The sequence below is a fragment of the Equus przewalskii genome, chromosome 20 (genome assembly GCF_037783145.1).
Source record: "Equus przewalskii isolate Varuska chromosome 20, EquPr2, whole genome shotgun sequence".
Taxonomy (NCBI): domain Eukaryota; kingdom Metazoa; phylum Chordata; class Mammalia; order Perissodactyla; family Equidae; genus Equus; species Equus przewalskii.
The window spans coordinates 16,482,802-16,510,752 of NC_091850.1; the positions used below are offsets into that span (position 1 = coordinate 16,482,802).

The 27,951-nt window shown below is 39.5% G+C and overlaps 1 protein-coding gene and 1 long non-coding RNA gene across 17 annotated transcripts in view; one reads left to right on the forward strand and one right to left on the reverse strand.

The window, feature by feature from the left end:
• SLC38A9 (solute carrier family 38 member 9) overlaps positions 1-27,951 on the forward strand; it is a 124,264-nt gene that overhangs the window by 11,710 nt on the left and 84,603 nt on the right. For 2 of the 16 annotated variants that reach the window (XR_011530576.1, XM_070587576.1), the window contains exon 2: positions 8,629-9,097. The gene's annotated coding sequence lies outside the window, so the exon portion shown is untranslated. Of the gene's footprint in view, positions 1-8,628; positions 9,098-27,122; positions 27,174-27,742; positions 27,863-27,951 lie in introns of those variants that run through there. The other 14 variants (XR_011530579.1, XM_070587578.1, XM_008534122.2 and 11 more) reach the window with 13 other exon arrangements.
• Positions 1,840-27,944, reverse strand: LOC139077922 (uncharacterized). Its single transcript, XR_011530586.1, has 2 exons — positions 27,724-27,944; positions 1,840-2,908 (listed from the first exon to the last, which is right to left on the reverse strand). It is a non-coding gene; the product is annotated as an uncharacterized lncRNA (long non-coding RNA).

Sequence of the window (27,951 nt, forward strand, 5' to 3'; positions counted from 1 at the left end):
CCTTTCAGATATCTTATCAAGTTTTGTTTGGGACAAACAGTAAATATTTCTGGCATTATTAAACAACCCCATTAATTCTAATTTTGGTTTCCCCTATGCTATTTAAGGGAATAACATAGCAGTTTACCAGGAACACCCTCAGAGTCTCATCAATTCTGGGAGGGGCCCATATGGGAGCCCTCCTACTAGAGGAAACATAAGGGCAACTGTAAGGCCACTAACTTGGTGGACTTTTTTTTTTTTTTTTAAAGATTTTATTTTTTCCTTTTTCTCCCCAAAGCCCCCCAGTACATAGTTGTATATTCTTCGTTGTGGGTCCTTCTAGTTGTAGCATGTGGGACGCTGCCTCAGCGTGGTTTGATGAGCAGTGCCATGTCCGTGCCCAGGATTCGAACCAACGAAACACTGGGCCGCCTGCAGCGGAGCGCACAGACTTAACCACTCGGCCACGGGGCCAGCCCCCATAACTCGGTGGACTTTTGTTTGCAATTGTGTAGTCTTTTCTTTTAGGTACCTTAGAGCCTTAATTTTTCATTAGTTTCTTTGCAACAAAACTTTTGACAAAGCTACTTTACAATTTTGAAGCCTTTGCTTTTAAGTGTACCTTTTAAATGATCTTACCTTATTAGGACATTCCTTCTCCTGGCCACTGTAATTTTAAACCATCCTTAGTAATTTTGGTCCCCTGAGATAGAAATTATAAAGAGAAGGGATCATAGTTCTTAAACATAAAACCAGCTAGAGTTCCCAAGTGAGAAACTTCTCCAGAAACTTTAGAAAGTGAAAGTCCTATGTTAAGAAAAAGTGCGCAAAAAAGAATGACAATACGGAAATCCTTCTATTACGTCAGAGTACACACCAGTTGGGGGAAAAAACCCTCCTGAGGGAAGCCCTTCCGATGGCAATGAGTCATGCTACACTGAGACAACCATCTCCTGCACAGTCGCCCCCGTCCCTCCAAAAACGGTACTGACCTTGACCAAATGGAGGGAGGTCAGAACCTTGGAGGACTCATGATCAGAGGAGTCAGTGATCCATGGAAACAGTGAGCCCAAGGGGCTCATGTAGGTGCTGTATCCAGTTCTGTGGAACTCCAGTCCACAAAGGAAGATCACTTCAGGTCCTGTTTCTGGCACCATGTATTTTAACCAAAACATAAATAGCCTAAGTGAGGGGCAGAGAGGCATCTACTTGGGGACCAAAGAATGCAATTTGGGGTACATATGTTTGGGTAGCAACCCAAATAGTGTCCTGCTAGGGAGTAAGAGGCAGGGATTTGTAAAAGCAAAAGAAGGAGGTTTGCATTACAAAGAATGTTGATTGGGGTTGGTGGCAGAAAACAAATCTTGGCTAAACATAATTGATTGCTAAGACTAACTAGAGAGAGGAAAAAGTTCATCACTGTGATGAGTTGCAGGTTTCTTGCAGTATTAGTTCAAAAGTTCATGTTTTGCCCAATGAGGACGTGCATAAGACTCATTTCCTTAATGGCTTCCCAGCTCCATTATAAAGCCCTTAGACATAAGTGACCTCGTTTTGTTTCACATTTCACACAAGAAACCAACATCCTTGGAAAAACACTGATACCAGACCTGGGGCAGCAAATATAGAAGATCAGCCTGAAATATCAGCTCCTAGCAAAAAGCAAGGAAACTTGCAAAAACTACCAAAGCACTAAGGAGCCAACTGATATGGGCTCCCACTGGCCAAATCTGAGACAATTAGAGCATCAAAGTAAACAATGATAGTAACAGATGGTAACCCATTAAATAAAATAAGAACCCATGCACATATACTGATAATAAATAAGTAAACATTAAAAAACAAAATTCAACTGAGTAAATTTGAAGATCTAATTGGCTTTATTCAACAATTCACGAATTGGGCAGCATCCCATCTAGAAAGTGGAAAGGAGTTCCGAGGAGCTGTACAAAATGGAAGTCTTTTATAGGCAGAAGGGGATGGAAAAAGGAAGTTTCTAGAAAAGAGTGGATCAGGCAAGATCATCTTCCTTTTGGGGAAAGCAGGGAGTCTATTAGGCAGATTACCTCACTAGTGCTGACCAGGTAATTCCAGATTGAACTATTAAAAGTCATATTCCTGAGAGAGGCTGAAACTGCAGTTAGGTTAGGTATTAAGTCTTAGTTTGTTGACATGGGGCTTAGCACAAGTGACTCCATTTTGGGTCTATTGTTTCTTTCTTTTTTTTAACATAAATAAGAAAGAAGGCAAAGCTTTTTCTTATAGCAGAATGCTCGCTAATACATGTAAAAGAACTAAATAAAGTTTTTTTATAAAGTCATCATTTTGCAACCATCACGGTAATATTTGATTCTGGCTTACTAAAACTAGTAACTGAAAGTTTGATGAAAAAGACATTAATAAGGTCTTAAAGTATCTCCCCACAAATTATTTACCAATTATAAAGAAAAATAGCAAATGCAGAATGGAGAAACGTGGCAGATACTGTCTTGACCAAGGGATCAAAGTTAAAATCACTATTCTGGTTATCTATTGTTGTATACAAACACCTTCAAAATAAATAACAATTTATTATTATTTTTCACAGTCCTGTGGATTGAGTGGGCTCAGCTGGGATCATTCATGCAGTTACAGTCAGATGTTTTCTGGGACTTATTTCATCTGAAGGCTCAATATCAATTCAGTTAAATATTCAAGATGGCTTATTTACGCAGATATCTGGTGGCTGGGATAGCCGAAACAGTTGGGTGCTGGCAAGGCATCTCTCTTTCTCCAAGTGGATAACTTGAGCTTCCTCACAGGTTGGAGGTCTCAGCAGATTTCTTATGGCCACTGCCTACCTCCAGAGTGAGCATTCCAAGTGAACAAACATTCCAAAGACAACATTCCAAGAGTCCAAGTCAGAAGCTTCAATGCTTCTTCAGACCTAGCATAAGAAGAAACACAGTATCATATCTGCCACATTCTATTGATTATGAAAAATCATAGAGCCAGTGGAGGATTGAAGAGATGGGACTATATAAAGCCACGAAAACTGGAAACATGGTTCACTGAAGAACCTGGAAACTAGCTATTAACGATGACCAATATGTACCAGTGATAGTGATTTATAGCAAGAAATATATATTTGGTCTTCAAGCCTGGCACAGAGCTCCTAAAACCACTGGAATGTCTTAAGCGAAGAGAATAATAAAGGTGTCTTGTGTTAACGAGGTGACTTTTGGACCACACCTAAGGATGGATGTTGGTTGCCCATGGAACAACCATGTGATTAGAAGGTTGGAACTTTCAGTTCCTCCTTCCCCCAACCTCTGGGGAGAGGTGAGGGACTGGAGGTTGAGTTAAAAAGCCAGCATCCAATGATTTAATGAATCGTTCCTATGTAATGAAGCCTCCTTAAAACTCCAACAGGACAGAGTACCGAGAGCTTCTAGGTTGGTGAACATGTGGAGCTGTGGAGAGAGTGGTGCACACAAAGAGCAGATGGAAGCTTCGTGCACCTTTCTGCATACCTTGCCCTATGCATCTCTTCCATCTGGATGTTCCTGAGTTATATCCTTTTATAATAAACCAGTGATCCTGTAAGGAAAATATTTCTTGAGTTCTCTGAGCCATTCTAGCAAGTTAATCGAACCCAAGGAGGGGAGCATAGGAGCCTCTGATCTACAGCTGGTTGATCAGAGACACAGCTGACAACCTGGAGTTGCAACTCGTATGTGAAGTGGGGTAGATGTGGGCAGTCTTATAGGACTGTGCCCTTAACCTGTGGATCTGACACTATCTCTGGGTGGATAGCCTCAAAATTGAGTCAAATTGTGGAACACCCAGCTGGTGTTTGAGAATTGCTTGGTGGTGTAGAACACCCTCCCCCTACAACACACACACATTGGAAATTGGTACTAGAACCTTAAGCATCAGTCAACATCATGTGCCTCCCGATGTGATGTAGTGAGAAAGACACTACAATACTTATGTATTATTCCTGCCAAAAATGCATAACTCAATTCTTTTTCTTTTTTTTTTTTTTTGAGGAAGATTAGCCCTGAGCTAACTACTGCCAATCCTCCTCTTTTTCTGAGGAAGGCTGGCCCTGAGCTAACATCCATGCCCATCTTCCTCCACCTTATATGTGGGACGCCTACCACAGCATGGCGTGCCATGCGGTGCCATGTCTGCACCTGGGATCCGAACCGGTGAACCCCAGGCCGCCAAGAAGTGGAACGTGCGAACTTAACCACTGCGCCACGGGGCCAACCCCATAACTTAACTCTTATCATGAGGAAACAGTGGGTAAATTCAAATTGAGGGATATTCTACTAAATGGCCTATACTCTTCAGAAATGTCAATGTTATGAAAGAGAAAGGCTTAAGGAACCATTCCAAATTAAAGGAACCTAAAGAGACATGAAGACTAAATGTAATGCATGGCCAATCCTGGTTCTGGATGAAAAAAAAAATTCTATAAAGGACATTATTGGGACAATTGGTGAAATTTGAGTAAGGTCTGTAGATTAAATAAGAGCATTATATCACAAAAAAAATGTTCTAAGGCGCTAGCCTGGTGGCACAGTGGTTAAGTTCGCATGCTTCGCGGCCCGGGATTTGTCGGTTTGGATCCTGGGTGTATACCTATACACTGCTTATCAAGCCATGCTGTGGCAGGCGTCCTACATATAAAGTAGAGGAAGATAGGCATGGATGTTAGCTCAAGGCTAATCGTTCACACACACAAAGAAAAAGTTCTAATTTTTATCATTGTACTGTTAAAATCCTTCTTCTTAGGAGTATACACTGAAGAATTTAGGAGCATATTTAGGAACATATAAAGGCATATTGATTGCAACTTAATCTCGAATGATTTAGGAAAAATGTGTGTGTGGAGATAAAGAAAAAACGAGAAGACAGAGAGAAAGAGAGAGGAAAGGAGAGAAGGGTAAAACAAATATGGTAAAATGTTAACAACTGATAACTCTGAGTGAAGAGTATATGAGAGTTCTTTGCACTATCTTTGCAACTTTTTTGTAAGCGTGAAATTATTTCAAATTAAAAAATATATGTATATATCTTCAAAGGATTGAAACACATCAAATATATTTTTTAACTCCATGAGTTCATAATGATACCAAAAAAAAAAACCCTCAAAATAAAAAATCTCATTGGTCACCTTTGCAAGATGCTAGGCAACTAATGCATTTTGAAAACTGGTAAAAAGAAAGATGCAGTGTTTATACATACTGCATTTCCAAATACACCTTACCTTGGGGTAACAAAATTGTTAAGGGAAAATTCTTCTCCTTAGAAGAATTCCAGCTAATAAATGAAAATCTCTACTTTGTACACTGTAGGCCAGAAGTCAGGAAAGTATGGTCCTGGGGACAAATCTAGCCCAACATCTATTTCCACAAACAAATTGGAATACAGCCACCACATTTGTTTTCATATGTTGGTTGCATTCACATCATACAGGCAGAATTGAGTAGTTGTTGATAGAGACCATATGACAACAAAGTCTAAAATATTCACTGTTGGGCCCTTTACAGAAAAAGTTTGCCAATTCTTGCTGTAGGCCAGGAAAATAAGGGCTAGTGACCTGCAGCTCCCCAACTGTGAGGGTACCACAGGGATATCAAAGGAACACAGCAGAGTATTTTAAATTTTTGAGGAAATCCAGTGACACCTGTCAGACACCATGCAAACTACCAGCTTGAGGTATTTCACAGTTTCAATATAAGATCAAGTTAATCCTTTTGGATAAAATCATATTTTTACAAAGTCAAGTTTTCAGCAGTTGCTATGATCTCAGGCAAGAACTGTGCAAATCCAATGTGGAACAAGAAGTGAGGATAGTGTTATCCTATCTAATTTCAAGGTTTGAGAAGGTATGCAGTGCCCAACAGGTATACACATCCCATTAGTAAGCAACTGTGGTTACTTAAGAATGAAATAAAATATTTTTGTCAATTTATGTATATATTTTTAAATGGCTACTAAGTTATTAGGATATAAACACATATTAATTTGTTTGGACCTAACTACTTACTACACAGAAAGTAAGGGCACTGAGAAAAAAATTACTTACACTAAGGGTGACATGAACCTCTTTATCTAACAGTTGATCGTCAATGGCTACTGATCATCAATGGCTGTTGGAAAGCTGAAGGGAAACTTTGTGAGAGACAATATTTGAGTCCACTAACCAGCCTTAAAACCACAAATGATGGGGCTGGCCCGGTGGTGCAGCGGTTAAGTTCGCATGTTCCGCTTCTCGGGGGCCCGGGATTCACCAGTTCAGATCCTGGGTGCAGACATGGCACTGCTTGGCACGCCATGTTGTGGTAGGCGTCCCACATATAAAGTAGAGGAAGATGGGCATGGATGTTAGCTCAGGGCCAGGCTTCCTCAGCAAAGAGAGGAGGATTGGCAGTAGCTAGCTCAGGGCTGACCTTCCTAAAAAAAAACATCACAAATGAAAGATCTCCAGAAAGCATGTGTTTCCTGATGTGATGGGAAGTACAGAACACCACCTATAAAGGCGTGATTTAAAAACTCAAGTTTGAATATGATCAAGCTTCTAGACTAATCTACCAGTCTACTAATTCTATAAAGTTTGTATTCTTTGTTGTGTGGCCACTGAAGTCTCTGTTCCATTAGTTCAGAGGTCAGATAGTGATTTGTTTTTTTTGTTGAGGAAGATTAGCCCTGAGCTAACTACTGCCAATCTTCCTCTCTTTGCTGAGGAAGACTGGCCCTGAGCTAACATCCGTGCCCATCTTCCTCTACTTTATACGTGGGACGCCTACCACAGCATGGCTTTTGCCAAGTGGTGCCATGTCTGCACCTGGGATCCGAACCGGTGAACCCCGGGCCGCCGAGAAGCAGAAAGTGCAAACTTAACCACTGCGCCACCAGGCCAGCCCCTGAGATAGTGATTTAACAGAGATGTCCTTATTAAATGCCTGGAAGCAAAAATTTTAAAAACAGCCAATATGCAAAGAAACTCTCTCAGTCCTTGCCAGTTAGCTATGTGTTGGGGCACTCCTTCAGTGCTTAGCCAGACAGTTTACAACTCTGCCTTAGCCTTCACTTCCCACTTGCACAGAGCCTGAAGGTCAGCCAGAGGTGAGAGCTTAGGATCTTCTCAGGTCTTTTCTGAGCATACCTCCAGACCAGGACATGCGTGTGGCCTTCTAGATTCCCCAGAATAAGAGGGAGCTTTTCAAAACCCTTATTCCTCTAAGTATCTGCTTCTCCGGCCTCTTCCTTTCTAGGACTTTTTGTCTGTTTATTGCTGGCCCTGACAGTTATACCTTGCCCTGGTGGCAGTAGCTAATACATTTGCTTTAAATGCTTTTGACAAACACTGCTTGGGAAGCTGCCTCAGCCCTAGGGAGGCTGCAAGACAGGAGAGACAAAGGCAAGACCTTGAGCCAAACCTTCAGGGAACCACTAGATAGGTTAAAACACGCAATTACAATTCCTTGAGAATAAGGTCCATATTGCTCCCTTGGTTACTAGCAACTTATACCAGGAATGTAGGCTGCCATCTTCAAGGCCACTGTCAAGCCGAAGAGCGGAAAATGATCACAGATCTCTTTACCAAAATTCAACTATCTTTTCTTAAGCGTTCCCCTGGCTGTTTTAAGGTTTTTATTAGATTCCGAGTTCCAAAAAGAAAGTTGATTCTGACAGTTTTGCCAGCTTATTTGCTGCTTTTATGGAGGGACAGTTTTCAAGTTCCCTACTCTGCCATTTTCGCTGATATCACACCATACCATTTACTTTTGTGCTTCTCAGCCTTGCCTAAAATTATTTTCTCAGCCTAGAATGCAAAGAAAGAAAAAAAAATCGCCATCACTGAAGCAATCAAAAGAATGTGCTGCTGATTCGAAGGCAGGCCAAAGAGCAGTTGAAGTTTTTGAATAAGGACACCATCAGCAAAATAACTTTTATCTGCCTTAAAGGCAAGATTAATTACATCACCTGTCTTGTATTTGTAAAACCCTCAAAAACAGAGGCAATGTTTGGTGGTGTTTGAGAGCACAGGCTTTGGCATAAAACCTCAGTTTGAATTCCAGCTCTTCTGCCACTTAACAGTTGTTTAGCCCTGAGTAAGTCACTTAAATTCTCTAGGACTGTTTCCTTATCTGTAAAATAGGGATAATATACACTTCTACAATATGGTAAAGATTTAAAGAGACATTATATGTAAAATGCTTGTCATTCAATATTAGCTTTTTGTTAAATTCGGATTCTTTAATATGGGTTCTTCATCACATTACAAGATGTTGTTGTTGTTTTCTGGTTGTTTTGTTAAAAAAAAAAAAACAGCCACCGGCTTCCTATGTAAGAAGGACTTAGGTGTTGCCACATGCTTCTCAGGACACTTACACTGAGCTGACTTTTTATAACAAGCACACTAATTTTACTTAGATTGTATATTTATTTGGGCTGGCTTTGGGAGAAACTGCTAGGGATGGGAAGGGGGTGCTAAAATCCTCCCAAAGCCGCTCTTTTAGCCTAGAGACTAATTTGTCAACACATTAAAAAAAAAACAAAAAAACAAAAAAAACCTAAGTGTCTAGACAAGAGAGGGAAAATGCCAATTAAAAAATATTTTTTCAAACCAGCTTCTCTTGGTGTCCATAGGGTTCAAGCACGCGACAAGCGTACAGAACACCAGCCTGGAAAGCCTGAGAAGAGAGATAATGGAGGTGACCCTTAGATGAAAATGCCACATCAGCCCTTTCTTATGGGGCCTCGGGGGCTGTAAGGACTGCAAGAGATCGCGGATCAGACACTGGCGTGAAGGCCAGACGGCGGATCAGAAGACACCTTGGCGGCCCTCCTCCCGAAGCCACTGGGCTGGGCTCTGCGGCAAGGGGCGTGTTGGCTGTCGCAGAGGCCTCTGGGAGTTGTAGTCCGTGGCGGCGGGAGTTTTGACGGCTCCGGCCGGTTTACCTCTCTCAGAACTCCATCCCCCGCCGGCCCCCGCGGCCTGGGCTGTTGCCTCTTCCTGTCTGGGGGAGAAGCCCCGCTGCAGCAAGTTGAGAGGATTTGGGAAGGGGTCGCCGCGTTCCTGTCGGGTCGTCCGAGCTCGAGGGCTTGGCCTGCTCAGGTAGAACACGTTTTCCGGTCTTGCAAACTCACCTTTCGGGAGGGGACGGAGGGAACCCAGGGGAAGCGGCGGGAACAGCTGAGCTTGTGGCCGAGCCAGCTGTCACCCCGGAAAGTTCTTTGGTGAATCGCGTCGCAACAGTGTCTTCTTGCGGGAGCGGTGAGGCCAAAGCCGGGGGCCGCGGAGACCGCTCCGCAGGGGCGGCGCGCGCTCCTCACAAGCTTCGGGTGCGAGAAAGTCAGCGACTCCCATTCGAGAGGCAGTGGGAGCCGGCGTCCGCTGGAGCCTTAGGGAAGAGGTAGAGTCAAGGTAGATGAACACCCGGCTGAGAGAAGGAGAATTGGGGGACTTGCGGGAATGAGAGCGCCCTTCTCTATCCCGAGTGGGGAAGAGCTAGGGAGGGGAGATGGGGGAGGAAACCCCCTTGTGCCTTGAGCTAGGACCACAGATGGGGTGAGGCCCAGACAGGTAGGTGCTTGCCGCGCTTTTCCGTGGCTCAATTGTGAGAGCGAGTATCTTGATAGTAGGTGGCTTGACATCTTAGCTGAATAGAATGATGGAGCTAGAAGGCGTCTTTGAGAGCGGACTGAAGTCCACCGAGTTGGAGAAGCTGGCTCGCTCAAACCAGGCAACCAGTAAATGGCCACTTAATTTTCATGACTTCCAAGCAATGCCTTCATCTATTGCTGAGATCTGCAAACTCCAACCTATTCCCCTTCCTTTTTTCTTTTTAATGCTGACATGCAGGATAACAGGCAACTGCTGAGGGGAAAATTTTTAAACTTTTCCATAGTCAAAGAAATCCCTGTCTTAACTTGAAGAAAAATCCCCTTGCCTCACAAACAACTACAAACTTCATATTAAGATAGAAGACCGGTTGCAAACTATGATGTCACCTATATTTTCTTTGTCTCTAGGAAAATAAAGTTCACCTTTCCTTTCCCAATGTATGCTCACCAGAGCTCTGAGAACAGTTAGCCTTAGATTTTTTCTCTCAATAAAAATAGTATGCTGTTGTGATTTTATAATACCCTAAATATTTGCAATAAAGAGTTAACAGCATAAGAGGATGAGAGTATGTATCAACCTGAATTACAAATTAAAATAATAATTTATAGTATTTTTTAAAAAGGAGATATGGGCATAAAAGTAAAAAAAAAAAAAAATCATTAAGAGGTTAACACTTTCTCCCAGGCCTTCAGTTTGTAATACACTTAAATTTCATTCCTTGCGGCTGGCCAGGTGGCGCAGCGGTTAAGTGCACACGTTCTGCTTCGGCGGCCCAGGGTTCGCTGGTTCGGATCTGGGGTGCAGACATGTCACGGCTTGGCACTCCATGCTGTCGTAGGCGTCCCACGTATAAAATAGAGGAAGATGGGCACGATGTTAGCTCAGGGCCAGTCTTCCTCACCAAAGAGGAGGATTGGCAGCAGATGTTAGCTCAGGGCTAATCTTCCTTAAAAAAAACCCAACAATTTCAGTCCTTTGCCAGTGTTCTTTTTTTCTTACTGCCAAACAACTGGAAATTAATAAACAGGAACCTTGTTAAAATGGAGTCAGGAGGCCAAAAGGGGACGCTCTGACAGCCTGCTTCATATCCAATCCCAACAGCAAGAAGAAAGACTTCATCTTCTTGACCAGGAAAGAAGCTCAAGCAATGAAATGCCACTATACCTTGAACTGTTGTTTAAAATAGCCCTCCTAGCTTCCTCTTCCCTTCTGTAAAAAAGTTTCTCCTACTTTTGCTGCTGTGGACTTGCAAGTGGCCAGCGATGGTTGTGGAGCCCAAATTGCAATTACTTGCTGATCCTGGATAAACCCATTTTTACTGAAGAAATAACTGCCTATTTGTTTAAGGTCAACACAACTTAGAACATTGTCTTCCCAGTGTAGAAGGAGAGGTTCTTCTGTGCCATTGCATTGTTTTAACTGGTTTAGACTACATTGTCCACCAGCAGTGTCAAATTTAACACTTTTTGAAGCATTTATTGATAGGGTTGGAAGCATGTTCCAACTGTCACATCAGAATTGGAGCCTTATAGCTCCTACTGGCCAACCATTAAATGATTCATAAGAAAGGTTTAGATAAGTTTCTTACTGGACTTACAGAGTTATCGACTTATAGAGAAGAAAACAGACATAGCATAACTGCTTTCATCAGGCTGCCTTTTTTATGGTATGGATCCATTTGCTTTTATATTGGCATACTACAGAGATGTGTAACTTTTACCAAATTTGACCTGTTGCCAGGTTTACTTACTTTTTATAAAGTTTCATTGGAACACAGCCATGCTCACTCATTTATATATTGTCTTTTCTGCCAAAGGCAGAGTTGAGTAGTTGCGAGCCATGTGGTTGGTAAAGCCTAAAATATTTATTATTTGGCCATTAACAGAAAAAAATTTGTCAACCCCTGACCTAGTAAACTGAATGTAAATAGACTCTCTGAAACTTTACCCTATGTAGAAGTATTCGATTTTACTAATTTTCAGTCTCTGAAAAAGAACATATAAATACATTTATGCAGGGGAGTCCGTAATTCATTTCTTTGGGCAAAAGCTCGTGTGTCCTATTGCAGATTGATGCTAGCATCTTGGCATAGATACTGTAGATTTGCTTTTGCAAAAAATCTCGAAAGGAAGTTTCTGAGCCTAGTGTGGAAAGGGCTGACATTCTTTGAGATATACTGGTACAGTCAATACCTTTTAAAAATAATGTCATACAAGCTTTCTTTGGTTGCTCTCTATGTCCTTTTTATGGAAATAAGTCCTTCAGCCAGGCACTAGCAAGCAAGTCAGTAAGCTGCTGTTTTCCTGTTTAGACCCATACTGAAATCAATCTTAAAGTAAATGATTAGGGACTCATTATTAAATGACTTAGCTTTGACATTAATAGTCTTGCACCAGAGACGTTGTTTTAAAGCTTGGATGATTGAGTGAGATTTGAGAAGTGAATATATCTGTTTATGTCATCTTGCATATTTAGCTTCCTATATCAGTGTTATGTCTTTGAAAATTAATGCTATAGGAGTATTTAACATTTTAGTTAATCACTGATAGCACTATTTTGTGTTATCATCTATGATATATTAGCTATGAAACTCTTCACCTCTCAACCTAATTAGTCGAACTTTGTAATATCTCATAGTTCTGCTCATCAAGACTTTCAAAAGGCATTAAACTTCTTTTGAAACAGCATTCTTGGGGAATTTGAAGTTGAGGCTAATTGACTGAGGCAACTGAAAATTACCAATTTCCTTATAATTATTCATATTTACTTGAATATTATTAAACCTTTAGTTGAAATGCACTAGGGACTTCCATCTCATTCACAACTTATTTTAAATCATTGAAATATCAGTTTTCTGCTTGTTTGGAATAAATAGCTGGTTTGACAATGCCACAAAATTTCAGATTTGCTCAGAACAAATTTGCTCAGTATGTGATTAAACTGGAACCTTTATGTCAATTCCTGAATATCCCTCACATTTTCCCCAACCTTGATTATCGCTTTTTGGTGATACTGACTGAAATCTAAGGAGCTTTGTAGATTTTCCTCTTTCCTGGTTTCCCAACATTCAATCTTTAGTGAAAGTATTAATCTCCAAGAGCTAAAAGAATCCTCTGTTTCTAAACTCAACCACATTCTCAGTTTAGTTTAAGAACCAATACTGCAGAGGGTATTCGTTAACAAAGTCAGTCAGAAAGTATAGTTGGGGGCTGGCCCCGTGGCCGAGTGGTTGAGTTTACGTGCTCTGCTTCATTGGCCCAGGGTTTGCCCGTTCGAATCTGGACGCAGACCTATGCACTGCTCATCAAGCCATGCTGTGGCGGCATCCCACATAGATAGAACTAGTATGACCTACAACTAGCACATACAACTGTGTACTGGGACTTTGGGGAACAAAAGAAGGGAGATTGGCAGCAGATGTTAGCTCAGGGCCCATCTTCCTCACCAAAAAGTATACTTAGAGAAAAAAAATTCTTAAAAAGAAAGTATAACTGTATATTTCTGCCATTGTTTAAGCACGTATCTTTTTTCCTATTCTCACTTGGCTATTGATGTTTCCTCTGTTTCGCTGCCATTGGAAGAATTGTTGCTGGCTAAGGAAATATCTAGCCTTGATACCAAAAAAGTTTGCATCAGGAGAAACAAATTCATCTAAGCTAGTTTGCTTTAAGAAAAACATGTGTTGTGTTAAATTTGTAATCCAGATACCTGGGCACATATTTTCACTCTTTCTAGTCCTAGCTGTATTTTAAAGAGTTTAAGGCCATTGGCATTCTAGGTCTTATTGCCCTTTTATTTACAAATCTAGACAAGACCTGATTTTCAGATGCTTCTTTTGTCTTCCAAATAGCCTATCTCCTTTTTAAGCAGACATCACAGTCCAGCTGGCCTTTCTTACCTGCGGGTTCTGCATATGTGGATTCAACAAAATGCAGACCGAAAGGCCTATGATGGTTGTGTACTGAAGGTGTACAGAATTTTTTTTTTTTGTTATTCCCTAAACAGTACCGTATAACAACTATTTACATATCATTTACATTGTATTCAATATTATAGGTAAAGATCATTTAAAGTATAGGAGAGGATTGCATAGGTTATATGCAATTACTATACCATTTTATATAAGGGACTTGAGCATGCATGGATTTTGGTATAGGAGGGGTCCTGGAACCAATCCCTCACAGATCCTGAGGGATGACTGTGTAGTGGAAATAGCATTTGGGATCAAAGTGACCTGGTTTCAGTCCCAGCTGTGCTTTATTAGCTGCGATTTGGGACAAATTACTTCTGAGCTTCAATTTCCTTATTTGTTTTTGAAGGTAATACTTATTTCCCAAATTCTAAGGATTAGTTGCAATTAAACAACCTGTAAAACGTTAGGCCAGTAGTAGACATTCAATAAGTAAATGTCAGTTCCATCTCCCACTGCCTTTCTGTTGACTTGTCTTTTTCTCTGAATTTTTCTCTAAAGTGACACCCAGTTTTCTTCAGAAATGACTTCTTTCCCTTTAGATCTGTTCTGTTTGTGACAGTTCAATAATTCAGTGAAGCTCAACTTCTTTATCTTTCTTACCTCAGTGAGTTTACTCACTTAATACTAGAGACTTGTAGATATGTCAGCTGGTTTTATTCAGGTCATTGAGTTAAGCCAAAATATAATTTTGCTAGTTACTTTTAAAGAGCCGAATTCCTAATAAAAATGATAGCTGTGTTTATGGAGCACTCACCATGGGCCAGGGATGTTATGTGCATTATCTCATTTAAATCTCAAACCCTGTAAGACTAGTACTTTTATCATTCCCCCTACCACCCCCCACCTCAACGAGTGTGTCTTAGGGAATTTGAATGAGTTGCCTGAAGTCATACGGTAAATAGAACAAAGATTCAAATCCAGGCAGTCTTACACATGAGCTATCAACCAAAACACTCTATTTAGCAGAACCAGAATAGGCCATACTCCAAATTAACCATTGTGTATATTTCAAACAAATGAATACCGAGGCAGTACTACTTTCTGCAGATGGTTTTATCAGTTTTTGGAGATTTAGGAGCAATAAACTTCTGCCTACTTACCAATATTAAAATTTTTCTATAGCATTTCTTAGTAGTTTTATTCATGACTTTTTCCTTCTACAGTGTAAAGGTTTCGTTAAGCTCATTTCATTAAGCTTAGTTTTATTAAGTTCACAAATAATAATAGAAAACTCCTATATAGAGTTTAGTAGTGCTTAACATGGTTCTAAATAATTACACATATGAATTTATAGATTTAATAAAAATTTTTTATGTGCTTTACATTTTCTTGAATAAATTTCTCCCATGTTTTGTTTGTTTTGTTTTGTTTTGAGGAAGATTAGCCCTGAGCTATCATTGCCACCAATCCTCCTCTTTTTGCTGAGGAAGCCTGGCCCTGAGCTAACATCCATGCCCATCTTCTCCTACTTTATATGTGGGACGCCTGCCACGGCGTGGCTTGATGAGCAGCGCCTAGGTTTGCACCCAGGGTCTGAACCAGCAAACCAGGCCGTTGAAGCAGAATGTGTGAACATAACTGCTGTGCCACTGGGCCAGCCCCTCTCCCAAATTTTTTCTTATTCTTTTTGATGAAAGGATACTAGCTTCCTGACAATCAGTTTTTCAATTTCTAAATTATTTAATTTCCAAATTGAGAGAATGTTTTTAAAATTCTGTAAAGCTAATAACTTCTCTACAATATATTTTTTTTAATTGAGTTTATGATAGTTTACAATCTTGTGAAATTTCAGTTGTACATTATTGTTTGTCTCTCGTGTTGTAGGTGCACCCCTTCACCCTTTGTTCCCACACTCCAATCCTCCTTTCCCCTGGTAGCCACTAATCTGATCTCTTTGTCCACATGTTTAAATTCCTCACATGAGTGGAGTCATACAGAGATTGTCCTTCTCTGTCTGGCTTATTTCACTTAACATAGTTCCCTCAAGGTCCATCCATATTGTTGTGAATGGGATGATTTTATTCTTTCTTATGGCTGAGTAATATTCCATTGTATATATATATACCATACCTTCTTTATCCAATCATCAGTTGATGGGCACTTAGGTTGCTTCCACATCTTAGCTATTGTAAATAATGCTGCAATGAACATAGGGGTGCGTGGGACTTTTGGAATTGCTGATTTCAAGTTCTTTGGATAGATACCCAGCAGTGGGATGGCTGGGTCATGTGGTATTTCTATTTTTAATTTTTTGAGAAATCTCCATACTGTTTTCCATAGTGGCTGCACCAGTTTGCACTCCCACCAGCAGTGTATGAGGGATCCTTTTTCTTTACAAGCTGTCCAACACTTGTTACTTTTTGTTTTGGTTATTTTTGCCATTCTAATGGGTATAAGGTGATATCTTAGTGTGGTTTTGATTTGCATTTCCCTGATGATCAGTGATGATGAACATCTCTTCATGTGCCTATTGGCCATCCTTATACCTTCTTTGGAGAAATGTCTGTTCATGTCTCCTGCCCATTTGTTGATCAGGTTGTTTGATTTTTTGTTGTTGAGTTGTGTGAATTCTTTATATATTATGGAGATTAACCCTTTGTCGGATGTATGACTTGCAAATATTTTTTCCCAATTAGTGGGTTGTTTTTTTGTTTCAATCCTGTCTTCCCTTGCCTTGAAGAAGCTCTTTAGTTTGAGGAGGTCCCATTTGTGTATTCTTTCTATTGTTTCCCTTGTTTGAGAAGACATGATGTCTGAAAAGATCCTTTTAATACTGATGTCAAAGAGTGTACTGCTTACATTTTCCTCTAGAAGCCTTATGCTTTCAGGTCTTACCTTTAGGTCTTTGATCCATTTAGAGTTTATTTTTTGTGAATGGTGAAAAAGAATGGTCAATTTTCATTCTTTTACATGTGGCTTTCCAGTTTTCCCAGCACCATTTGTTGAAAAGACTTTCTTTTCTCCACTGTATGCCCTCAGCTCCTTTGTCGAAGATTAGTTGTCCATAGATGTGTGGTTTTATTTCTGGGCTTTCAATTCTGTTCCATTGATGTGCACCTGTTTTTGTACCAATACCATGCTGTTTTGATTACTGTAGCTTTGTAGTATGTTTTGAAGTCAGGGATTGTGATGCCTGCAGCTTTATTCTTTTTTCTCAGGATTGCTTTAGCAATTCGGGTTCTTTTGTTGCCCCGTATAAATTTTAGGATTCTTTGTTCTATTTCTGTAAAGAATGTCATTGGGATTCTGATTGGGATTGCGTTGAATCTGTAGATTGCTTTAGGTAGAATGGACATTTTAACTATGTTTATTCTTCCGATCCATGTACATGGAATGTCTTGCCATCTCTTTATGTCCTCATCCATTTCTTTTAGGAAATCCTTGTAGTTTTCATTGTATAGGTCCTTCAGTTCCTTAGTTAAATTCATCCCAAGGTATTTTATTCTTTTTGTTGCAATTGTGAATGGTATTGTGTTCTTGAGTTCTTTTTCTGTTAGTTCATTATTAGTGTATAGAAATGCTACTGATTTATGTAAGATTATTTTATATCCTGCAACTTTGCTGTAGTTATTGATTATTTCTAAAAGTTTTCCATTGGATTCTTTGGGGTTTTCTATATATAAGATCATGTCGTCTGCAAACAGTCAGAGTTTCACTTCTTCCTTCCTCATTTGGATTCCTTTTATTCCTTTCTCTTGCCTAATTGCTCTGGCCAAAATCTCCAGTACTATGTTGAATAAGAGTGGTGATAGAGGGCATAGATGTCTCGTTCCTGTTTTCAGGGGTATGGCATTCAGTTTTTGCCCATTGAGTATGATGTTAGCTGTGGGTTTGTCATATATGGCCTTTATTATGTTGAGGTAATTTCCTTTTATCCCCATTTTGTTCAGAGTTTTTGTCATAAATGGCTGTTGGATCTTGTCAAATGCTTTCTCTGCATCTATTGAGATGATCATGTGGTTTTTATTCCTCAATTTGTTGATGTGGTGTGTCACGTTGATTGATTTGCGGATGTTGAACCATCCCTGAGTTCCTGGTATGAATCCCACTTAATCATGATGTATGATCCTTTTGATGTATTGCTGAATTCGAGTTGCCAAAATTTTGTTGAGAATTTTTGCATCTATGCTCATCAGTGATATTGGCCTGTAGTTCTTTTTTGTGCTGTCCTCGTCAGGCTTTGGCATCAGCATGATGTTAGCCTTGTAGAATGTGTTAGGAAGTGTTCCATCTTCCCTAATTTTTTGGAATAGCTTGAAAAGTATAGGTATTAAATCCTCTCTGAAAGTTTGGTAGAATTCCCCAGGAAAGCCGTCTGGTCCTGGGGTTTTATTCTTTGGGATGCTTTTGATTGCTGTTTCAATCTCCTTCCTTGTGATTGGTCTGTTCAGACTGTCTGCTTCTTCTTGACTTAGCTTTGGGATATTGTAAAAGTCTAAGAATTTATCCATTTCCTCCAGGTTATCCATTTTGTTGGCATATAGTTTTTCATAGTATTATCTTACAGTCTGTTGTATTTCTGCAGAGTCTATTGTTATTTCTTCTCTTTCATTTCTGATTTTGTTTATTTGAGCTTTCTCTCTTTTTTCTTTGTAATTCTGGCTAGGGGTTTGTCAATTGTATTTATCTTCTCAAAGAACCAGTTCTTTGTTTGATTGGTCCTTTCTACTGCCTTTTTTGTTTCAATAGCATTTATTTCTGCTCTGATTTTTATTATTTGTCACCTTCTGCTGACTTTGGGATTTGTTTTTTCTTCTTTCTCTAATTCAGTTAGGTGTAATTGAGATTGCTTATTTGGGATTTTTCTTGTTTGTTAATGTGTACTTGTATTGCAATGAATTTCCCTCTTAATACAGCTTTTGCTGTATCCCATATGAGTTGGCCTGGCATGTTATCATTTTCATTGGTCTCCAGATATGTTTTGATTTCTTCTTTAATTTCTTCAAGATCCATTACTTGTTCAATAGCATATTGTTTAGTCTCCACATCTTTGTGCCTTTCTCAGCTTTTTTCTTGTAATTAATTTCTAGCTTTATAGCATTGTGATCGGAGAAGATGCTTGTTATTATTTCAATTTTTTAAAAGTTTATAGAGGCTTGCCTTGTTTCCAAACATATGGTCTATCCTTGAGAATGTTCCATGTGCACTTGAGAAGAACGTGTATTCTGCTGTTTTTGGATGGAGTGTTCTATATATGTCTATTAAGTCCAACTGTTTTAGCTTTTCATTTAATTCCACTGTTTCCTTGTTGATTTTCTGTCTGGATGATCTGTCCAATGATGTGAGTGGGGTGTTGTGGTCCCCTACTATTATTGTGTTATTTTTAATATCTTCTTTTAGGTTTGTTAATAGTTGCTTTATGAACTTTGGTGCTCTTGTGTTGGGTGCATAGATATTTATAAGTGTTATTTCTTCTTGATGAAGTGTCCCTTTGATCATTATATACTGACCCTCTATGTCGCTCTTTACTTGCCTTATGTTGAAATGTACTTTGTCAGATGTAAGTATTGCGACACCTACTTTATTTTGTTTGCCATTAGCTTGGATTATCGTCTTCCACCCCTTCACTCTGAGCCTGTGTTTGTCATTGGAGCTGAGGTGTGTTTCCTGGAGGCAACAGGATCTTGTTCTTTAATCCATCTTGCCACTCTGTGTCTTTTTATTGGAGAGTTCAATCCGTTCACATTGAGGGTGATTATTGATGCATGAGCGCTTAATGCTGTCATTCTGTCACTCATTTTCTGGTTTTCCTGCATTACCTTTGTTTCTTGTCCTGTGTGCTTTGGCCTTCCCATTGACATCTGCAGTGTCTTATTTCCTTACTTATTTTTTGTGTCTCTGTTCTGTTTTTAAGGTTAGTGGCTACCCTGAAGTTTGTATTCAGAGTCTCATGTATAACATAGTCCCTTTTCTGGTGGCCTCTTATTTCCTTAGCCTAAACTGATTCAGCTCCTTTCCTCTTTTCCTCCTTAGTTATTATTGTCATCTTTTATTCCAACTTGTGTTGTGAGTTTGTGGTTAAAGTGATAAGATTGTCTGTGTTTTTGGTGTTTTCCTTCCCTTTATCCTAATGCTATAGTTGTGTATTTTCTATCCATTTGTCTCCTTACTCTGTGTTTTGTGGCCCCTTTCTCCCTTTTTTTCTTTTTTCTGCTATGAGGGCCTTCTTGAGGATTTCTTGTAGGGGGAGGTCTTGTGGCTACAAAGTCCCTTAGCTTTTGTTTGTCTGGGAAAGATTTAATTTCTCCCTCATATCTGAAGGATATTTTGCTGAGTAGAGTATTCTTGGCTGAAGATTGTTATCTTTTAAAGTTTTGAATATGTCATTCCGGTCTCTCCTAGCTTGTAAGGTTTCTGCAGAGAAATCTGCTGAAAGTCTGATAGGGGTTCCTTTGTAGGTTATTTTCTTCTGCTTTACTGCCCTGAATATTCTCTCTTTGTCATTCACTTTTGCCAGTTTTACTACTATATGCCTTGCAGTAGATCTTTTTACATTGACATATCTAGGAGACCGGAAAGCTTCCTCCACACATATTTCTCTCTCATTCTCTAGATTTTGGAAGTTCTCTTCTGTCATTCCTTTGAGGACACTTTTTGCTCCATTCTCCTTTTCATTGCCCTTGGGGATTCCAATTATTCTTATATTGGATTTCCTCACTGAGTCGGCTATTTCTTGGAGATTTTCTTCATTCCTTTTTATTCTTAATTCTCTCTTTTTCTCTGTCTGGAGTCATTCACCCTGTCTGTCTTCAATTATGCTGATTTGCTCCTCTATGGCATCCACATGGGCATTCAGGGAATCCGTATTCTGTTTTATCTGATCCATTGTATTTTTCATCTCTGGTATTTCTGATTGATTCTTCTTTATAGTTTCAATCTGTTTTATGAAGTAATTCCAGAACTCATTGGCTTGTTTATATTTTCCTTTACCTCATTGAGTTTTTTGACTATAGCTATTCTGAATTCATTTTCGTTTAGTTTACTTATTTGTGAGTCCTCAGGGCATAATTCTGGGTGCTTATTGTCCCTCTGGTCTGGAGTTTTTATGAATTGTTTGATGCTAGAACGGTTTCTGTGCATAATATTATTTGGTTGCAGTTACAGCCTGTCGCCACTAGATGGGGATCAAGAGCCACATATTCTGAGCCCTCCGCCTTCAGCGAGATGGCCGGCACAGCGTGGGTTGGTGGAGGGAGGGGCACCTTCTCTCCCTGCAGACCCGGTTTTCTGATCAGCTCTCGCTATCTGCTCTCCTGGGGTCTTGGCTTGCTGAGCTCACCCCATGCAAAAGCTTTCCCCCGTTAGAGGGCTTCCATCTTGGCTGCACGGCTGTGGGATTCCTGGGTAAGCCTGTGGATGTGCTGCCCCTCCCCCGCTCCTTCTCTCTCAGACCCTCCCGCTGCAGTGATCTCAGTCTTTAGGGGAGGGAGGGAAGATCTCTCTTACCCCATTCCAGCTCCTCTGAGGGCAGCTCCAACCTCTCCGTTCTCCGTCGTTTGGCTGCTATGGGTCTCCGAAGAGTTCCGTGCTATTATGATATTGTTTTGTTGGAATATGGTTGCTCTATTTTGTTGTATGTTGGAGGGGAGACAGTCCCGGGCAAGCTCACTCTGCCATAACACTGACATCACCTCCTCTACAATATATTTATTTCTTTCCCAAGCTTTCAAATTCCTATGCTATGTCCACCTTAATTTAAAGTGAATTTTTCATTGATATTTTATACAGAATGTTTTCACTCGTTATATCCAGCAAACACTTTTTTCAAGTTAATTAGTCAAATTGTCATTTTTAAATTAAAGACATTAATAGGACTATCAATCTTAGTTTTATAAATTAGTGAGTCAAAGTAATCTTGAAAAATGCAGCCTTTTAGTCTTAAAACTTGGCTAAACAAGTCTAACTGAATTACTAATGTTTTGTTACATAAAAGAAGGAACTGAAAGATCATGCTTCTGTTTTTACTTCTCACTTAACTTTGTTTTGGTGAAATAACTTTATCTCAGTTACTTCCATCTTAATGAGGTTGTAATAACAGTTGCCATTAAATGATGTATACTTTACATTCAAGAACATTTCTGATGCTCCACATTTGAATATGTACAATACATTATATGAATCTATGTTTCAAACAGTCAACTAAACTTTTTACCTTAAAAGAATAAATCTTGCACTGATCTATTACAAAGCTAATTTGGGAGCTGGGACCAACAATTTGTGTAGAGTTGAGCTAAAAGTGAAATGATGAACTGAAAAGCAGAGTTGGTTATTAACATCCTACTAGGTTTTATTATTTAAGTGATTTAGAACAAAGTTACCTGACTTCTGGGCTTCATAAATTATAATATTTTTTAAGTTTATTGAGGATAATGATCATGACTTTTTAATTTATTTTTCTCAGTACCTCAGTACATTGTAGAGGCTCACTGAGAACTTGTTGAATGGTTATATCGTTCAGAGTTTACCTTATTGACACAAATAATAATAAATCTATAAATCAAAATTGGAGTGAGTTTATTATGAGCCAGGTTTGAGGACTATAACTCAGGGCCTTCCTTCCCAAGGAAGGAAGGGCACCAAAGAAGTGGGGTGTACTGCGTAGTTATATACCTTCTTGGAACAAAGAGCGTACAGCACATTTGACAAGAATCTGTCTTTTGCTACTCTCATAAGATGCTTAGCTGGCACAGCAGGTCAATGGTCAGCAGGTCAATGGTCACAGAGTGAGCACAGCAGGTGGGTAGTTAATCCTTAGTTTCCAGGAAGAGATGCTTATCCTTAAAGAAATGCCAATGTAGGGGGAGTTACTTCCCTATCTTTAAGGGCATCATTTTTGTCTTTGGGACATAGTAAGTGTTTAAAGCAGATGTGCAATACATGCTCAACAGGACACGTCAGGCCCTTTTAGAAAAACAAGGTCAGACCAAATTAGTTTTACACCAAATGGCTTCCTCATATACTCCAGTATATTCTATTGCTCTTCATTATTTATCAACCATTACTCAGTATTTTAGTTGTCTCATCTTAAAATGGATAATCATTTTTATCTTCATACTCTCTTTGTAAGGTACAGAAATACAGTCCTGGATTGGAAACGGTAGTATTTTGGTTTTGCTTTTTTTTGAAAAGTTACTATTATAAGATACTACTTTAACATTTTTCTTTAACATTGTTTATTTTCAGTAGGACTAAGTTAATGAGAGTTTTGGCTTAAATGTTGGGCAGGAAAGCAGTAGAACAGAAGGGGAAAATGGAAAGGAAAGAAACAGAGAAAAGAAAATGCACATATTTGGGGAATAGAACATGTTACCAACATCTGTGTCACATAATAGTGGCACATTGACAATATTTACCTAGCTCTTCATTACTGAAGAAGTTTTCACTGTTAAAAAAAAAAAGGGAAAACCTCAAGAGGCTGCATATGTGAAAAAAAAAGGATTTTCATTTGGTTTTTGAGAGGAATAATAATACACTTGAACATTTATTTTCTCATTACAAAGTGCTAAGTATAATACGCATCATCTCACTGAATTCTCAAACACCCCAGTGAGGTGAATGTTAACTATTTCAGTTTTGCAGATGGGAGAATAGTCTCATGGAGTTAAATGGTTAGTGTTAAATTACACAGGTAGTGAGTGGCAGATACAGGATCGTTCACTCAAAAACCTCATTTTCAGGGGCTGCCCCATGGCCAAGTGGTTAAGTTTGTGTGCTCCAGTTCAGCGGCCCAGGGTCTCGCCATTTCGGATCCTGGGCACAGACATGGCACCACTCATCAGGCCATGCTGAGGCGGTGTCCCATATAGCACAACCAGAGGTACTCACAACTGGAATATACAGCTATGTATCAGGGGCCTTTGGGGAGAAGAAGGAAAAAAAAAAAGATTGGCAACAGATGTTAGCACAGCTGCCAATCTTTTAAAAAAAAAAAAACCTCATTCTCTTTCTACTGTGCCATAAATGCTATATTTAGAAAAATAAGGACAGTGTTCATAGGATTTCATTAAACAAATACAGCAACAATAAAACTATACTTGTTAAGTAATCTGGGCTGTAGCAAAAAATAGAAGAAGGTGAAAGATAAAAGAGAGCGAGAACGAAAGGGCAAATAACAGGAAAGACAGCACAGTATGGAGTACAGGTTCTGGACTTAAACTGCCTAGGTTTGACTTCCACCTCTGATGCTTGCGAACTTTGTAATCAATTACTTAACTTCTCTCTGCTTTCTATCCTTATCTATAAAATGAGGATAATAGTAACTTACAGGGTGAGGAATAAGGGTAAAGCACATGTTTTAAGTGTTAAAATATATTTATTTCATTTTATGGAATTCCCCATTGCTACTTTTTTTTATTGTGAAATATAACATCCATATGGAAAAGTGCATAAAATATATGTATATTGAAGAATTATAGAGCAAATGGCATATAACCAGAATCTCGTTGAAGAAATAGAATATTGCCATCACCATATACGGTCCCCTCTTGTCCTTCCCTATCACAACCTCCTATTTTCTCCCCTAGAGAAGGTTTCTCAACCTCAGAACTATTGACGTTTTGGGCTGGACAATTGTTTGTTGTAGGAGGCTGTCCTGTGCATCATAGAATGTTTAGTAGCATCCCTAGTCTCTACCCCTGGGTACTAATAACACGTCCCCCAGTTGTAACAACCAACTGGGTAAGACCAAATCTCTTACTATACCTCTCTGCAACTCTCTGCCTGCTGTGTGTCTAAGGGGATAAAGGTACAAGCAGGGAGCTTGTAGAAATCTGTTGTAGAAATCTTGGTAACAAATGATGGTGGTCAGATTCTTTTTGTATCTGAAAGAAAAGCCAAGATTTCCTGATAGAGTGAATGTAGACTGAGAAAAAGAAGTCATGGGTAAGGCTGGCCCGGTGGCGCAGCGTTTAAGTGTGCATGTTCTGCTTTGGCGGCCCAGGGTTCACTGGTTCAAATCCTGGTTGCGGACTTGGCACCACTTGACAAGCCATGCTGTGGTAGGCATCCGACGTATAGAGTGGAGGAAGAGGGGCGGGGATGTTAGCTCAGGGCCAGCCTTCCTCAGCAAAATGAGGAGGAGGATTGGCAGCAGATGTTAGCTCAGGGATAATCTTCCTCAAAAAAAAAAAGTCATGGGTGATTCCAAGGATTTTGAGATTTTATTTTTCTTTTTCCTCCCGAAAGCCCCATGGTACATAGTTGTGTATTTTTAGTTGTGGGTCCTTCTAGTTGTGGCATGTGGGATACCGCCTCAGCATGGCTTGATGAGCGGTGCCGTGTCCGTGCCTAGAATTCGATCCGGTGAAATCCTGGGCCGCCTAAGCGGAGCTGGAGAACTTAACCACTTGGCCACGGGGCAGGCCCCTGGTTCCAAGGATTTTGGCCTAGGCAAGTAGAAGGATGGTGATGTCATCAACTGAAATCAGGAAAAAAATGGGTGGGACAGTACTGGGAGAAAAATCAAACGTTCAGTTTTGGATATGTTAGGTTTGATTTGTCTATTATATGCAAGTAAAGATGTTAAGTAGGATATATATATATACACACACACATATATATATACATACATATATCAAATCAAATCATCTAAAACTAATATGATGCTATAAGTCAATTATATCTCAATAAGAAAAAAATGTTAAGTAGTCAGTTGGATATGCAAATCTGAAATTCAGGAGAGAAGTTTCAGCTAGAAATATTAATGTGGAAGTTGTCATTGTCTAGATCCATAGGACTTTCTACAATTATGGAAATGTTTTATATCTACACTGTGCAGTATAGTAGCAACTAGCCATGCGTGGCTATTGAGCACTTCAAATGTGGCTACTGTGACTCAGGTACTAGATTTTTTTAAAATTTAATTTTAATTAATATAATTTAAGTAGCTACATATGACTAGTGGTTACTGTATTGTATAACGCAAGTGATGGTATTAAAATCATAAGGTTGGATAATGTTACCTAGAAATTGAGGGTAAATAGAGAAGAGGAACAAGACTAAACCTTAGGACTCTACAATTTTAAGAAGTTTGGGAGACAAGGAACAAATGGTAAAAGAGACACAGAAGGAAGAGGGATCAGAGAGATAGTGAATCTAGTTTATTAAGGAGGAGAGTCATCCCTTGTGGCAAATATTTCTGATAGGACAAGTAAGTTAAAGAATGAGAAATGACCATTGGGTTCACCAGTGTAGAGGTCACTGGTGATCTAACGAGCAGTTTTGTGTAGTGATGGGGAGGATAGCTTGATTAGCATGGGTTTAAGAAAAAATGAGAGGATCTTATCTATTTTATGCTTTCTATTTGTCCTCTCTCTTTTGTGTTTTCTTTTTTTCCTTTCTTTCTTTTTTTAGGTCAATTATTTTTTATCATTCTCTTTTCCTCCTCTCCTAGATTTTAAGTTGTACACTCTTTTCTATTATGTTAGCAGTTACTTTTAAAATACAACATGCATCACATGAAAGTGTCATATTGATCTGGACAATAGAAGGACCTTAGAACACTTTAATTCCAAGATCTTCCCTTGCCTTTTTTCCCCTTTGGTCTGGAATTTTAATTCTTTTTTTCCAACCCTATAATACATTGTTTATTAATTCTGCTGGGATTCCATAAACTTCTTGAACCTGCAGATTTTTTTTTTTTGAGGAAGGTTAGCCCTGAGCTAACTGCTGCCAATCCTCCTCTTTTTGCTGAGGAAGCATGGCCCTGAGCTCACATCCGTGCCCATCTTCCTCTACTTTATATGTGGGACGGCTACCACAGCATGGCTTGCCAAGTGGTGCCATGTCCGCACCCGGGATCCAAACCCGCGAACTCCGGGCCGCCAAAGCAGAACGTGCGCACTTAACCACTGTGCCACTGGGCTGGCCCAGAATCTGCAGATTGTGATGTTTTATAAGTTCTTGAAAATTCTCAGCTATTATCCTTTCAAATATTACCTCTGCCGTCTCCTCTCTTTCTGGTTCCCCAAGTACATGCACATTAGGCCTTCTCATTCTATCTCTCATGTCTTTTAACCTCTCTTTTACATTTTCTCTTTTTTTTCTTCTCTTTGCCACATTCTGGATAATTTCTTCTGATTGATCTTCTAGTTCATTAATTTTCTCTTCAAGTTTTAAACCCAACTTTTAAACTTTAAATTTAAAGTTTTAAATTTAAACATATACATATTTTTTTTGGTTTAAAAATTTACTCCCACGTTTTCAAACATGCTAACTTACTTTTTGAAAACATCCGCTTTTTCCTTTATTTATTTAAACATCGGAAGCATAATTATTTTAGAATTTTATTCTGATAAATCCTATAGTTGAAGTCCTTGTGGATCTCTTTCTGCTGTTGTTTCTTCTGGTTCTAACTAATAGTACTTTATTTCTTTACACGCTATGTTGTTTTTGACTGTGCACTGTTCATTGTCCTTGAACATTGTTAACATGTCTTCTTTGAGGCCTAGGATGAAGGTGAGTCCTCACAGAACAGATTTACATTCCCTCTGCCAGTTGCCTGGAAGCCCTGCCAATCAAGTTAACTTTAAGTTGTATTCACAGCTTTAGGTGTTCTTTGACTGCCTTAGAAGCCCACATGAGGTGAAGTTTGTGGTATGTATCTTTTCCCCTTGTGCTCGTGCACACACATAGACACTGGTTGTGGTCAGTGTCAAAAAAACTTGTTTGTAGTTCCCTTCTCAGGGAGTGAGGCACTTTTACTTCTTGTTAACCCCTAATCTGATAGTAAAGCTCTTTGTAGTTCCAGCTATATTATGGGAGGTAGGGAGAGGGGATGATTTCCTACTACAGTCATTCCTTACTTTGGGTGAGTCCCAGGTTTTGTCTTTTGTATCTTCACAAGGCCTTGAAAACCCCAGCCCAGTTTCTCCTGGGACAGTAAATACTCTCAAAGCAGAAGGAACTTCCTTGAGCTATTTACCTCTCCGGGTTCCTTAACTTCACTTGCAAATGGCCTGATTTTCCTATTTTTGGTGCATTTCAAATTTAGTTCTTTTCTGCAGGAAAATGGGTCCAAATAGCCTAATCTGTTTTATTACTAGAAATGGATTACCACACTTATTTTTTATTAAGCTGAAAAATAAACAGTAACTCCATTTCAACTTAGCAAGTTTCTGATAAAATAAATATTTTAAGTATATACCTCATTAAGATATTTTCAGCAGGGGCCAGCCCGGTGGCGCAGCGGTTAAGTTTGCATGTTCCGCTTCTCGGTGGCTAGGGGTTCGCCAGTTCAGATCCCAGGTGCAGACACGGCACTGCTTGGCAGAAGCCATGCTGTGGTAGGTGTCCCACGTATAAAATAGAGGAAGATGGGCATGGATGGTAGCTCAGGGTCAGTCTTCCTCAGCAAAAAGAGGAAGATTGGCAG